General features: G+C 32.0%; 1 long non-coding RNA gene across 1 annotated transcript; it reads left to right on the top strand.

Moving 5' to 3' along the window:
• Nucleotides 1-9,852: 9,852 nt before the first annotated feature.
• On the top strand, nt 9,853-10,190 carry LOC144574899 (uncharacterized). The gene is made up of 2 exons (XR_013518306.1): nt 9,853-10,060; nt 10,099-10,190. It is a non-coding gene; the product is annotated as an uncharacterized LOC144574899 (long non-coding RNA).
• The last annotated feature ends 4,265 nt before the right edge of the window (nt 10,191-14,455 follow it).

Genomic DNA, 14,455 nt, shown 5'->3' with positions numbered 1-14,455 from the left:
CCCAGTGCGGGTGGCTCACCCGCACTGAACCTGAGTGCGGACGCACTCAGGATACAGACTATTTTTGAGTTGAATTTTAAGGCGGTTACTTAGACACGTTTTGACCCAATGCGAACGCACTGAATCCAGTGCGGGTGAACCACCCGCACTCGTGTCGCCAGAAGTGTATTACTATATATAGATGGGTCCCCAAGGCACAAGATGAACTAACTCATCTCAGAATTCTAAAAGAGGTTATTATATACAGAATTTTGAGAGCCTTCTCTTTCTCTTCCACCATCAAAGAATTGAGAGGAGAGATCCATAAGGAAATTGGAAAGGATCTCTCAAGGGCGATCTTGTTGCTTTGGAAGACCTAATCTAAGATCCAACCAAAAGGGCGCAAAAGGAAAAGCTTGCAAGAGTCTTGTCTCGCGCTCACGGAGACGGTTGCTTCTCCAACCTAGGGTTTGATATTCCATGGCAAACGACATGGAATCAGGTATTGTATTCCGCACTAAAGATTATGTTTTGGGTCTCTTTGGCATAGGACGGTCTTAGGTTAAGGTGGGGATTGTTTCTTCTTCCCCGGAGTGTAAGTGTTTGACCCTTAGATGAGATGTAATTGTTTGATATCTAGATAAGGCGTAATTGTTTGGCCTTTATGATTCCCAACACAGCTATGTCAACAATTACAGATGGTAAAATCCTTGAACAGCCATAATCAATAAGACAGCTTAACAAGGTAATACGCCAGGAATTTTAATAGCAAATCATACTCCTACAAAATTGGAACAAAAAAAAAACTATTACAAACTACAGTAGCAAACTAGAGAAGGAAATACATGACAAACACGTTGTGATTTGATTATGTGACGTGATAAAAAAATAATTCACGTGACGTAAATTAGTTACTTCAAACTTTTTTTATATTTTAATTTAAATTGTTGAAAAACCAGAAAAAAAAATATAATAATATGTAAATTTCTAAAATAAGTAAATAATGTTGTAAAACATTTTTTAGAAAAAATCGTTGAACATTTGACATTACTTTAAAAATTCAAATTACAAACATTCATTAAAATAAACTAGAGAAAATAAAAACCAGTACTATATGAGTATCAGTATCACTGAACCTACACTAAAAAGGAAAAGATGAATAGTCTATGCGTACCAAAAAAGCTGGATACTCTATATTTCATACCGTGACGTGATGTGACATATAATTTTCGTTCAAATACAATCACGTCACATAATCGATACACATAACGTAACGTAACATAATGTGACGTTTCGTAATGTGATTGATCACAGCGTAACAAAAAATTTTCTAATAGCAACTATAGCAAGGTTCGAGATCAATTTATGAGAAATCAAATTAGACAAAGTGAGAGAGTAAGACAAATAGACTAACCTCTTCCTTGCTGCACGTGTTGTCAGTCATAAAACATAAAAACTCGACACGGGGCAGATTTCTCCCTTCAAACTTCCTGAATTAAATCAAACAAAATAAAACCCATCAACAAACATAAATTTGCACCAAAAAATATATCACATCTCTAAACAACATCCATGCGGATTCAGAATTTTCGTCAGAAGGGGACAAAAAAATACTGAATCAGATCTAATCCATTAACTAATTGAGTACTCAATAAAAAAACAATACTTTGGCTTATATTTTCTAATGCTCTAACTTGTATTTTTTTATGTTTTAACTTATAATTCTAATTATCAATCATAATTTAAGAAATTTATTTTGATTTTAATACTAAATTTAACCCGAATTACAAATTAAACATCCCGAGTGGGGCAAAAAATTTTCCAAAGAGAAGCAAAGTCGATCAGTACCGATAGATCACCACTAAAACTCAAAATCTAGGAAGGGGAGCTCCCCCCCTGGTATACACTGGGTCCGCCCCCTGATAACACCCACACCACATCTGCATGAATACAAACAATACAATTTGTGTGTCATTTCAAAGAAAAATTAGATGAAACAATTTTATAGCTATTTTGAATCTTAAGTATTTATTTATAAAATTTTGAATTTGAAATATTTTCTAAGATTTTTTTTTGAAAAAAAACACATAAATAGAAGTATATTTTTTAAATTTGTTTAAATCTAAGTTTGAATCGGGAGGTTATGAGTTCGAAATCTGATTAAGATAAATTCTTTGTTGTAATGATAATGATATAAAATTTGAAGGCTTGACAATCATCTTTCTTTAAAAAAAAATGAGTCACCCGAAATTACAAATTTGTATCTATCTAAAAAAAATGATAATTGTTTTTCTAAACAAATTGTAAAAATGTAAAAATGTAAAAATTTGACTCCATATGAAGACATAAATTTATAACACAGATTGACTATTTAAATTTAAAAATAAAGATATAAATTCACAGTACAAAACATCCTGCATATTACAAAACACTATAACGTCGCTCTGCATAGTTCATATCATCTGACTTTAAAACGCACAAGATATTTGAACTGGGTCCACATTAATGAACATGATACACTCGTTTAAGGATAAGATCGATTTGCTTAGCTATTAAACGATATTTTTTTTTCCCTCGACTGTTAAGATTATTTAGGATCCTAAAAAGATATAGATAATTATAACTACTATAAAAACGTTATTAATTCTTTCATATTTTGGACATTTTTCCGAAATGAGACCGAATCCTCTGCCCCATAGTCACTGTTGGTGAGCCCCTAGTTCAAAAATTAACAGTGACTGACCCCTTTAACAATGGCCGACCCCACTCGGCAATAACTGAGGGGTAGAATTTTCCTGCACCCTGAGTAGCAGGTGATCTCCTTCCTTCCGAAATACATTCAAATTTTGAACCTCAATCATAATAGGGAAAGGATTTATTTCCCCATCGTTATCTCCCATTCATCCTCCGTGGTTTCTCAATAACTATCAAACTCAAATTGTAGTTAATTAATCTAACTTTCTTCATTTGCCATCTCTCCTTCCCCTTCATTTTTTATGCCTTCCCCTTTCTCTCTCTTCTCTTTCTTGTTCGCTGACAATAATCTCTCTTATCTCTCCTCCTTCAACCGCCACGTGTTCGATCTCTTTTTTGACCTTAGCTCTAATTTGTCCTCTGTACTGGCTCTAACTTCTAATCTGAACACAGAGGCTCGCTGACAGAGACAATACATCAGAAAGAACATGTATCAGTTTAGCGCAAGTTCTAGTTCTTTGAGGAGAAGTTTGGTGGGAAGGCCGCAATCCTTGTCGAGATCACCAGTAGGATCGAGTGCTGCTCCAGCAATAGAGGCAAGATGTCATTGCTTGCTACGAAGGTACTGTTGGTCTCATTAATTGTAGCTTTAAGCTTTCAAGCACATTTAAGGCGAAAATGAAAATTTTCACATGTACTGATATGACCAAGCTTCTAAATAGCTAGCTATAGCGCCGCTATAGCGGTTTTGGACCCAGAAAGCTAAGCTACGGGCTAAAACTGCGCTAATCAAGCTACGACCACTATAGCGGTAATAGCGGTCCGCTATGCTACATGGGTTATGATTTTGCAAAAAAAAAATTCTGAAAACATGATTTTGCAATTTTAATGGGCCTTAATATCTAGATTTTTTTTTTTTTTACTTTATTAAGCTATATCAATAAAATGGAACATGTGCGGGCTATACCGCTATATCAATTAAATTTTGTATCATGCATTAATATATGGTAGTGGTATATTTTGAATATAAAATATATCGATAGTTTTTGAATTAGGGATATTTTGAATGACAATTTGAACTTTGTATTGGTTTAATATGAATAATATTAGAACTTCTTAATTAATTTGATATTTTTTTTCTTGATGAGACATTTTTACTAGGCAAAGCCTTCTATGGACATAAGGACCTATTTGTAAAATGAACATATTTTTATTTTTAAAGTTCAAACAGTCGATCCGAACCGTTCATCTTGTTCTCCATATTAATATGTGCTTGGAGACCAAATTTTACATTTTTCTGATTTTTTTTACTATTTATTAAGATGGGTACAAAATTCAATGGTCTGAATTTGATATTTTTTATACCCATCTTAATAAATAGTAAATAAATTCAGAAAAATGTAAAATTTGGTCTCCAAAGATATATTAATATGGAGAACAAGATGAACGGTTCGGATCGGCTGTTTGAAGTTTGAAAATAAAAATATATTCATTTTACAAATAGGTCCTTATGTCCATAGAAGCATCACTCTTTTTACTATTAGTAGAAATATAAAATATAATTTTTGAAATAAAAAAACGCTATTTATAATAGCTTTCGCTATAGCTCCGCTATTCGCTAAAGCTTTTTTTTTTGTCTCCCCGCTATAAACGCTATTTAGAAGCTTGGATATGACATATCATGATACAATATTTTTTTTTTTGGAAAGCGTGATATAATAAATCAATCTAGAGGATAAGTATATTGTCAATCGAAATAACTTTGTGATTTGCAAGAGCAGTCGAAAGAATTTGGAGGCGTTGACATTCAGAAAAATTCGAATTTGGAGAAGTCACTATTCATAAAGAATAAGAAAAAACTTTAAATTATTGAATAAACTTGGTGCATGTACGATGTACAGTTTTAGTTTGAAAATATAATATGGTTTATACTAGACCATGTCCAAACCTATTACTTATAAAACATGATTTTATTATTATTTGTATTTAACTAATGTAAAGGTACAAACTGCGGTTGACAACAGTAGTTTGTTTTATTTATTTTTTATTTTGACTTAAATAAAATATTATTTATTTATGAAATAAAATATTTGATATTAATATTTTTCCGTTAGAATGACATTATGTCAATATCACTCTTTTATTTGTTTATTTAACTCATATTGTATCCGAAAACACGTATAAGGATAAGATTTTTTTTCGTTAACTTATCAGTCACTGGTAAAGGTGCTGATTTTTTTCGTTATCTTACCCGTTATCATATAAGATAATTTTTATAAATAAAATTATATATATATAGGAATATGCTAATATGTTATGCGTAGCATAGAGGGCCTCCGTGCAACGGCTCAATATTCGACTTTTCAAAATCCTAACGGTCGATCCGAACCGTTCATCTTGTTCTCCATATTAATATGTGTTTGGAGACCAAATTTTACATTTTTTGGAATTTTTTGACTATTTTTTTAGATTTATTGAAAATCGTTATTTTCAGCAAATCTGGACAATAAAAAAACAGCGGTTTTCAATAAATCTAAAAAAATAGTAAAAAAATTCCAAAATATATAAAATTTGGTCTCCAAACACATATTAATATGGAGAACAAGGTGAACGGTTTGGATCGACTGTTAGAATTTTGAAAAGTCAAATATTGAGCTGTTGCACTGAGGCTCTCTATGCTACGCGTAGCATTCTAGCAAGTTCCTATATATATATATAATTTAAATAAGTTAAATAAGTTATTCTCCTGACATGAGTTTAGTTTATTAATTTTAATTAGATTGTTACTTTGGCATGAGTATTGATTTTTTGTTATTTTAGTTATTTGATATTTTAAATATGAATAAATTATTTTTATATATTAATATTTGCGCATATAGACATCCATAGTTGCATTCAATTATTTTAGAAATATGTTAGATACCTTAGGTATGAATACTTGCATTACGAATGTATAAATATTTACTCGATGTTGTATGAATACATGTATTCTCGATTTTTAGAAATTGTTGTATCGTCATTTTGTATCGTATCTATATCGTATCTGATACGATATCTGTACCTGTATCCATGCAACATAGTCTACAGCATAAAAATTAGTACATAAATGCACATGTGTGAATACTTTCCATATTACGTATTAATACAATCAAGCACCAAATAGAGTAATTTGTAAAAATAATATTAAATTAAGATACTTTTCAACGTAACAATTCATACTTCAGTTATAAATTATGAATACTTACATTAGAGGTATGAATACTTACAATAGTTGATATTAATACTTTCAAACGTCATCTAGTGCCACAAGCAAAAAAATAAATAATACATTAGATACAAACACTTGATACACGAACTATTTACACTTGCACTTGCATGACAATGTATGAATATTTGCAATACTTGATATTAATAATTTCAGACATCATCCAATGTCATGTGAAAAAAATTGATTTAATCATTAGATACAAACACTTGATACATGGACTATTCACACTTGCATGATGATGTATAAATACTTGCAATACTTTATATTAATATTTTCATATATCATCCAGTGCCATATGAAAAAAAAAATAGAATTGGTTAGATACATATACTTAATACATGAACTATTTACACTTACACGATGAGGTATAAATACTTGCATACTTTATGTTAGTACTTTCAAAGTTCATCTAATGCTAAAAGAAAAAAAAAATCATTGATAAAATATTTTATATAAAACGCTTGATAACTATTAACATTTGCATGACAAGGTATGAATACTTGCAATATTTGAAATTAATATTTTCATGCATCATCACATGTTATATGGAAATAAAAATAAAAATTTGACATATGAACTATTTACAATTGCATGACGATGCATAAATACTTGCACTACTTAATATTAATATTTTCATATGTCATCGTGTGTCATATGGAAAAAAAAATTGATAAAATATGTTAGGTATAAACACTTCAGACATGAATTATATACGCATGCATTACAAGATATAAATACTTGCTCGATAAGATATGAATACTTACACGACAAGGTATTCACGATAATGTATGAATACTTGCACGACGAGATATGAATACTTGCACGAAGAGGTATGAATACTTGCACGACGGACAATCCGAAAGTACGTCATCATGGATCTCATTTGAAAGAGAAAATTACGTAGAAGACATCTATGGTTTTAGATTTGCAAATTTCCTCACAGATCGTCAGAAATATTGACTAGATTTAATGGAGAAAAAAAACTCAACTCTGAAAGCATGTAAAAGATGTGTGTGTGATGTGTCCAGTTTTTTTGAAATACTTGGTATCTTAGATATGAATACTTGATATATTATATATTAACATTTGCGCGCATAGGTATTCATATTTGCACGCATCAGTTATAAAATCTATTAAATATTAGATGGTCCCCCAAGTAATTAATGAAGTTCAGTTAGTTAACGGTCCCTACAAGTAGTTATTGACTGAAAAATAAATGGAGAAAATTGACTGGAGAATAGTTAGTCGATCCCATCATAATAACCCAATATCAAGATGAATATGACTTAACGCACTATCATTTGCCTTATTTCTCGTTGCTGCACTGATTTGTGTAACTGGTCATATACAAATTTGGAGTAGATATGAGTAGATTCGGAGTGGATAATTTGAATCCGTTTTATTGGGTTAAAGCGTTTTATTGGATAACTCCGAATTTGCTGCACTGATAACTGATTTGTGCAGAATCTCGTTGCTGCACTGATTTGTGTGACTGAATGTAAGTTTTAATATATCTAAATCAAAGCATATTATATTTCACTTCTAACAATGAATACGAATTTAAGGGTGAAAACAGATTCAAATTATCCACTCGGAATCTGCTCGTATTCGCTTGGTATTCAAGCGATCTGAATTCAGATAAATAGATTCGGATACGTTCAAATTTGAATATTTTCTAAATATACATAACAGTTCTAAATTCGGATACAAATACGGTTCATGAATTGTAAACTAAACGGATATTCAAATACTATCCGGATAGAAAATGAAGCTGGTATCCGAATCCATTTTACCTTTATACCAGCCCGAATCTATTTTCTTCTTTGGATGACCCACGTAACTACGCATTAATGTGAAAATTTTTATTAATATAAAATTAATTAAATAAATATTCATAATGAAGAACGAATATGAGTTTTTTCGAGATATAGAAAAAACGTGATAGTTAATCACGTCCTCTGGCCGTTATAGACTATCACAGCCAGAATTAGCGATACTAATCACCACATTTATTAATTAACTAAAAAAAAATTCCTGACCGTGATTGATTATCACGGCCAGGAATGTTGCAGCCATTCCACTCAAATTCTTTCAAATGCAGCCATTTAACACTAAAAAAAAAGTTTCCTCGCGTGATAGTCTTATAATGGCCATGATTTTTTTTTTAGTTAATTAGTAAGTGTGGAGATTTATACTAATTCTGGCCATAATAGTCTATAACGGCCAGAGGACGTGATTAACTATCACATTTTCCCTATATCTTGAAAAAAATTCAGATTCGTTCTTTATTATGAATATTTATTTTTAATAAAAATTTCGGCGCATTAATGCCCCACTTTTCGAATTTTTTTAACCTTCTCAATGTGCTTATTCAGCTTATGTACGCGAGTGAAAAAAAGCTGACCTGCTACTTGCAATTGCACAGCCGTCTCTCTTCTTTGAACAAACCAGGTGACACACTTGTAGAATGTCTCCTCAAATGATTATGGCAACTGAAAAACCTACGAGAATTAAAAATTACAATTAAATGAAGAAAACAATAATAAAAAATAGGAGGATTACAAAATACAAACCTGCGAGAAGTTTTGAAGACATTGTTGAGCGATTCGGAACCGTTGTTAGTCATTATTTCCCAACGAGATCCATCATTCATAGCTTGATACACCTTCCATGGCTTAGGTGGTTCTTCCCAAACCCTAAGTCAACTGCAACAATTGTCTGGTATTCTGTCTAGAGTTCTGTCTAGTGTTTTGTCTGGGGTTGACTATCACATATAACTCTAGGAACTTGAAAGAATTGATCATATTCATTGTCATTTGAACATATAACTCCCAACTACTATCGTCTTTTACCAGTAGCTGTTGGAACTAGGTTTGGTTGCCTTGGCCAATATTGATCCTTGTGGCAATTATCAGTTCATAATTACGGTGGTCAATACCGAGTTATTGGTACACTTCCCTATTTATACCTCTAAAATCCAAACCTAAGCTAATATTAAACATTTTCGGTATTTGGTGACTATAATAAGCGTCATTTGGTCCTTGTAATACTTCACCACCAAAATAACAAGCAATTTCAATAATAATTGATTGAATGAACCTAATATTACAAAATTATGCACTAAATTAAAAAATAATACAAAAATTAATTTTTTTGAAAAAAATAATGAAAATGTAAAAAACACACCTATGTAGCACAACCTTGGTGAAGAATGAGTGGAGAAATGAAAGACAAAACTGATTTGCTGCATATATAGGCTAAACCTAGCACGCACGCCAACTGGGGATGCGTACGGGTCAGTGCGCTGACAAACGGGTCAGTCCGCAAGCCCAATACACAAACTGGTTAGGGATCCGTTCGCAAATCCAGGACACGAACGTGACGAAATCTTAAATTTAATTATTGGAATGGTATTCATTTAATTCTTCTATGAGGGTGGTAGAAAAAAAAAAATTTCAGGATGTTTACTCAATGCACAGCTTATTCTACTAATTTGAACCGATTTTTTTATTAAATATCAATAATTAAATAGAAATTACAGAAATATTCACGGTTTTCGAATTTTTTTTAAAAATACTCAAAATACTCAAACCACTGAGAATTTTGACGGTCCATTTTATTTCTGAACCGATTCACGTTATGTTATAATATCATTATTTTTGTTTGAACAGAGCCGAAATACTTTTGTAATTTGACATTCGGCCGATTTGTGATTTTTCTTATTTAATTAAAAGATTTTATGATTTTTTTCTATTAAAATATTAAAAATACTTGTATATTTCTTTAAAAATAGATGAGATAAAAACAGAGTAGATTCAGAGAGCAGATAATACTACTATTATATCCGTATCCGCCTTTCAATGATGAAACAGATAGTAAACATATATTAAAATTTAAAATTAATTCTGCCTTAAACGAATATGGAGCAAATAATGTACTACGAATACAGATTCGAATACAGATACCTCAGCTTTTCCCATACTCTGATAATCTGATTAGATAGCATCGTCATTCAACGCATAAATTAGTGATACCAATAGATGAATCATTAAGCTCAAGTAAATACATACATGAATGAAATCTAAAGAAAAACAACAACCATCTTTTCCTCATCCAACCGTTAAAAAAACAACAACCATCTTTTTGAAGCCAAGGAGTCGTGTTGTTGATGAATCTTTGCCTTGCATCACGAAACCATCCATAAATTTGTCTCTTCATAGGCAAGAGAGAAACTGTAATTCAACAAAAATTTGCAAAGATGGAAAAACACTTGGTTATATCCTTCCAACTAATTCAAGGGTTCCCCGTTTGAGAATTCTAGTGATTATAGATCATTTTTAAAGGAACTACAAACACTTTATAATTACAAGAACTCGAGAATAAACCTGTAGATTGGTCGAGACAATAGCTATAAGTTCTAAACCATCACTTTATAGTTAAATGAAAAAAGTACATTTTATCAAATGCGAGAAATAAAATACCAAGAGTGCCAACATTGAAACTTTTTTTTTTTTTGTTAAATAAAAGCTATGACAGATCATAGAGATCGAAACCTCTGGAACAAAACACGTATCCAATGATAACAAAGGGTAAATTGAAGATTAAAAAATAGATAAAAAGAAAATAAAAATATAAAACACAAAAGAAGCAACGAATACAGATGTTATTTGTTTGTGTAAAGCTCGCGTGGCCATCATCGCTCGTCTCTTTGGATCGAGCTACGACCGCAAGCAGTCGTCATCACGAGCGTTCAACTACCGATCAATCGGCACACCGACGCTACACAGCGAGGAGCTACCGGCGAACCCAGCGGAGGGTCCGGACAGCTGCCTCGACGCTGCGTGGTGAGTCGCGATCAGGCGGCGATGCTCGTTCAGATAAGATCAAGTAGGTGTAAGAAACCCTAGGTTTTGGGAAAGAAGGGTTTTATATAGAGGGATTTGCGGTGTTAGGTTTAGGTTGGGCTATGGGAATAGCGGGTTTGGATTGGATCTTTGTTGGGCTGTTATCTATAGCCGGTTTGAAATGGGTTTGGGTTGGGCTATGGGATATAGCGGGTTTGGATTGGATCTTTGTTGGGCTGTGATCTATAGCCGGTTTGAAATGGGTTTGGGTTGGACTTTTGAGTTTTAGCGGGTTTGGAATGGGTTGGTATTACTATTGTATGAAAGGGAAACATCTACTTCTACAAGGAATTGATTGGAGCAAAATTAACTCTATGGGTTTATTTGAAAGAAAACTAAAAATATCCATGAAGGATTAGAAGAATCAACTTATCTTTCTTATTTATCCAATTAGTAGACAATTTAATTTCAAATTCTTCTCAATTAATTTGATTTATAGTCAATTTTGTTTCAAATTAGATATCAATTCCTGACACTTCTTGTTTCCTTTACCTATGGTCCATGGAGAACTTCTGAGACAAATTTATGTCATTTATTTCAAGACAGATGGTTTAAATTGGATCATGCATTACAAAACAGATTTTTATTTTCCTTTCTAATTTATTCGATTATTCTTGTGAATATGGAAAATCTAAAATTTGAATGACATTCAGACAGGCATTCTACTGGTAGATCTATACCGGTGCAGCATCTGGTCAGGATTTGCACCTTCATTTTCTTTTTATTCTTAATAAAAAAACCAACCAATGTTTTTCCATTTATCCCAATTCTACTTTTGCAAAATTTCAGTCAGATTAAGACAAAGTGGCGTTACCTAATGAAAGCATTGGACTTAATTAATTCTTATCTTATCATTTTATTCTTTATCCCCAGCTGGTCCAATTCTTATCCTCTTGGACCAAAAACAGCACGGATCAGGCGGTATTTACATCCATTTAGACTTGACAAAAAAAAACTGACAATTCAAATTATACGGATAAAAGCGTTGTACAGGATATAAAACGCGTGAGAGAATGAGGACTCTAGCTGCCCCCCCCCCTCTGTTTCGGTTTCCGGATATACCTAATATAGGCAGTTGTTATCAGTATAAATAACAGTGATTTAAATTAGTTCTAAAAACGTCAAATATTAGTAAAGTCCAAGACATAATCAAGATGAACACCAAGCTGAGCATTACCGTTGCATTTCTGCTCCTCAGTAATGTCCTTTGTATGACACAAGGTAATCTTTGTTCTGGGAATAATTGTACTGTTCTGATTTCATAATCATGTTATTTTGTAAGGATTTGGCCTACAAGGCGTCCTTGATTAGGTATCATGATTTAATCTCCAAGATGAACTTATATATATGGTACTAACCTTCAATAAAGAACTCATATATGGTACATTCTGTTGTCGGAAATATAATTCTGAAGAATTATAACCTTTTAGTGTGTTTGTGTCAGTGTGTGTATCAATTTGTATTTTTAATGCAATTACTTGTATATATGAAATAATCCATATTTCATAACAAGCTTTATTCGGCCTTTTTCAAATAGTACAATTTATAACGAACTATTAATTTTAGTGTACAAACTATTAATTTTTAACAAACTTTAAAACTAATTTTTACCACACACACTCGTGTACAATGATCGAAAACCAATATAACATATACAGAAGTAGCAAACAAATCTTCTCTGGTGTCTCAATGCTTGAACAGATGCATGACATATAAGCTCATATTTTGCTATTTGTTTTGAGGTTATAGGTCAGGCGACAGCGGCACAGGGAGAGGAAAGTGGGAGTAAGATCTTCATCCCGGCACTTTGCATTCATGATTCATGTGGCGATGTTAATAATCCCCATGGTTGTTACTGCTGCGCGATACATAAAGGCAGACCTTGCTACCAGGATCAGAAAGAGTGCTGGTCGAAATGCCAGTAAAAATCTACTTCTTGTTCAAGTCTCTGAAAAGTGAGGATGGCCATATTTATATATCTTCATTCTTATATTATGTACGTAGTTGTCCTGATTCTCCAACGGTCGATTAGTAACGGATTTATTTGTGTGGTGGCTTGGATAGTTGGATGCATGCATATTTAATTAGTATCAACTATCAACCGTGTGCTTAATTTATAAGTGAGTTGTAATCTAAAGTGTATGAGTCGATTGCTATTTGCTAATCAATTATGAAAGTGCTTATGAGTTGTTTAAGATGGACCAAAATAAATAGTTTAAATAAATAATGGCTTATCATTCTATTCTGCTGACCTTTACTTTAAAGGTTAACACTTAACACTTAACACCTTGTCTTTCATATTTCACGGGCCTCCAAAGTATAAATAACGGGTCCATTTTTGGGCCACAAATTTACTCATTTGCTTTAATTGGAGGCCCGAGACATAGCTTTCAATTGACAGTTACAACTTACAACTCAAGCAGATGTTTCAAAGCTCAATTGATCGATGCTTTAATTAGATTAACGCCAAATTAATTGAAATTTTGCTTTCGGTTATCACATCTATTGAATTTAAATTCAAGTTGATAATTTAACTGGAGGTCATGGGTCATGACTCATGAAAGCATGGCATTCTTTTACATGAGAAAATAAACTTTTTAGAAAAAAATTGCTTATTTACCGCTCCAAAATTTTCAAATTATAAAAATGTCATTCCGAAATTTAAAATTGTAAAAATATCACTCTAAACTTTATTAATTTATAATTTTACTACTTCAAATAATTAATAAATAACTAAGATGCCCTTCCTTCTTTTTCTCCTGCCTCCTCTAAATTAAGTTGAATATGCTGGACGCATTCCCCGTCCCGGCAATTTGCTAATTTCTAATTTGCTATACCTAGACGAGAGCGGTCCATGTGATCCAAGTTTAGTCAACAGCTAAATTTGAGAAAATGGTACGCACGAGGCGTCGGATTTTTTTGATAAACCATAATTAAGAAAATGTTTTTTATTGATCCAGCATGATTGCTTTTTTTTTTTTTTAAAAACCAGAAAGACCGGAGGAGCCCTCCGGTCTCACTTTTTTTTTTCCCTCAAGACCGGAGGAGCCATCCGGTCTCAATATATATATATTTTTTTATTTATTTTTTCCACTTTTTCCGTGCGGCGATCTGTGTAGCATCTCTGTTTTTATCCCAACAAAATTTATTTTCAAGACCGGAGCCTTGGTCCGGTCCCATTTTTTTTTTTTTTTTTTTTACTTTTTTCACTTTTTTTTTTGTAAAACAGAAATTTATTTTTATTTTTTATTTTTGTATTGAAATATTAGAAATGTTGGATATATTTCTTTAAAAATAGATGGAATACAATATAATTTGATTTATTAGAAAGACTGTAACAAATAACCCGGATCAATATTTTTCAGGCCGGATTTTTCACGGCTGTAAGAAAAATTAATATATTTCTTTATGTGTTATTGGAAAAAAATAAAAATGCTTAGATTCTGAGTTATTGATCCCGGTTCAAAAGTCACTTCTATGTAATCTAGAAAATATTGTGATCCTTCTAGGACATTTAATTTATAAAAAATTCTATCTATTTTGAGAATTCTCTTTGAATAATAATTATTAAATAACTTAAAGTTTTTGTTTTTTTTCAAAAATAGATAGA

This window comes from Carex rostrata, chromosome 23, assembly GCF_964058835.1.
Source record: "Carex rostrata chromosome 23, lpCarRost1.2, whole genome shotgun sequence".
NCBI classification, from domain to species: domain Eukaryota; kingdom Viridiplantae; phylum Streptophyta; class Magnoliopsida; order Poales; family Cyperaceae; genus Carex; species Carex rostrata.
Note: the sequence above shows the minus strand (reverse complement) of the source record. Positions and strands in the feature narration are given on the sequence as shown.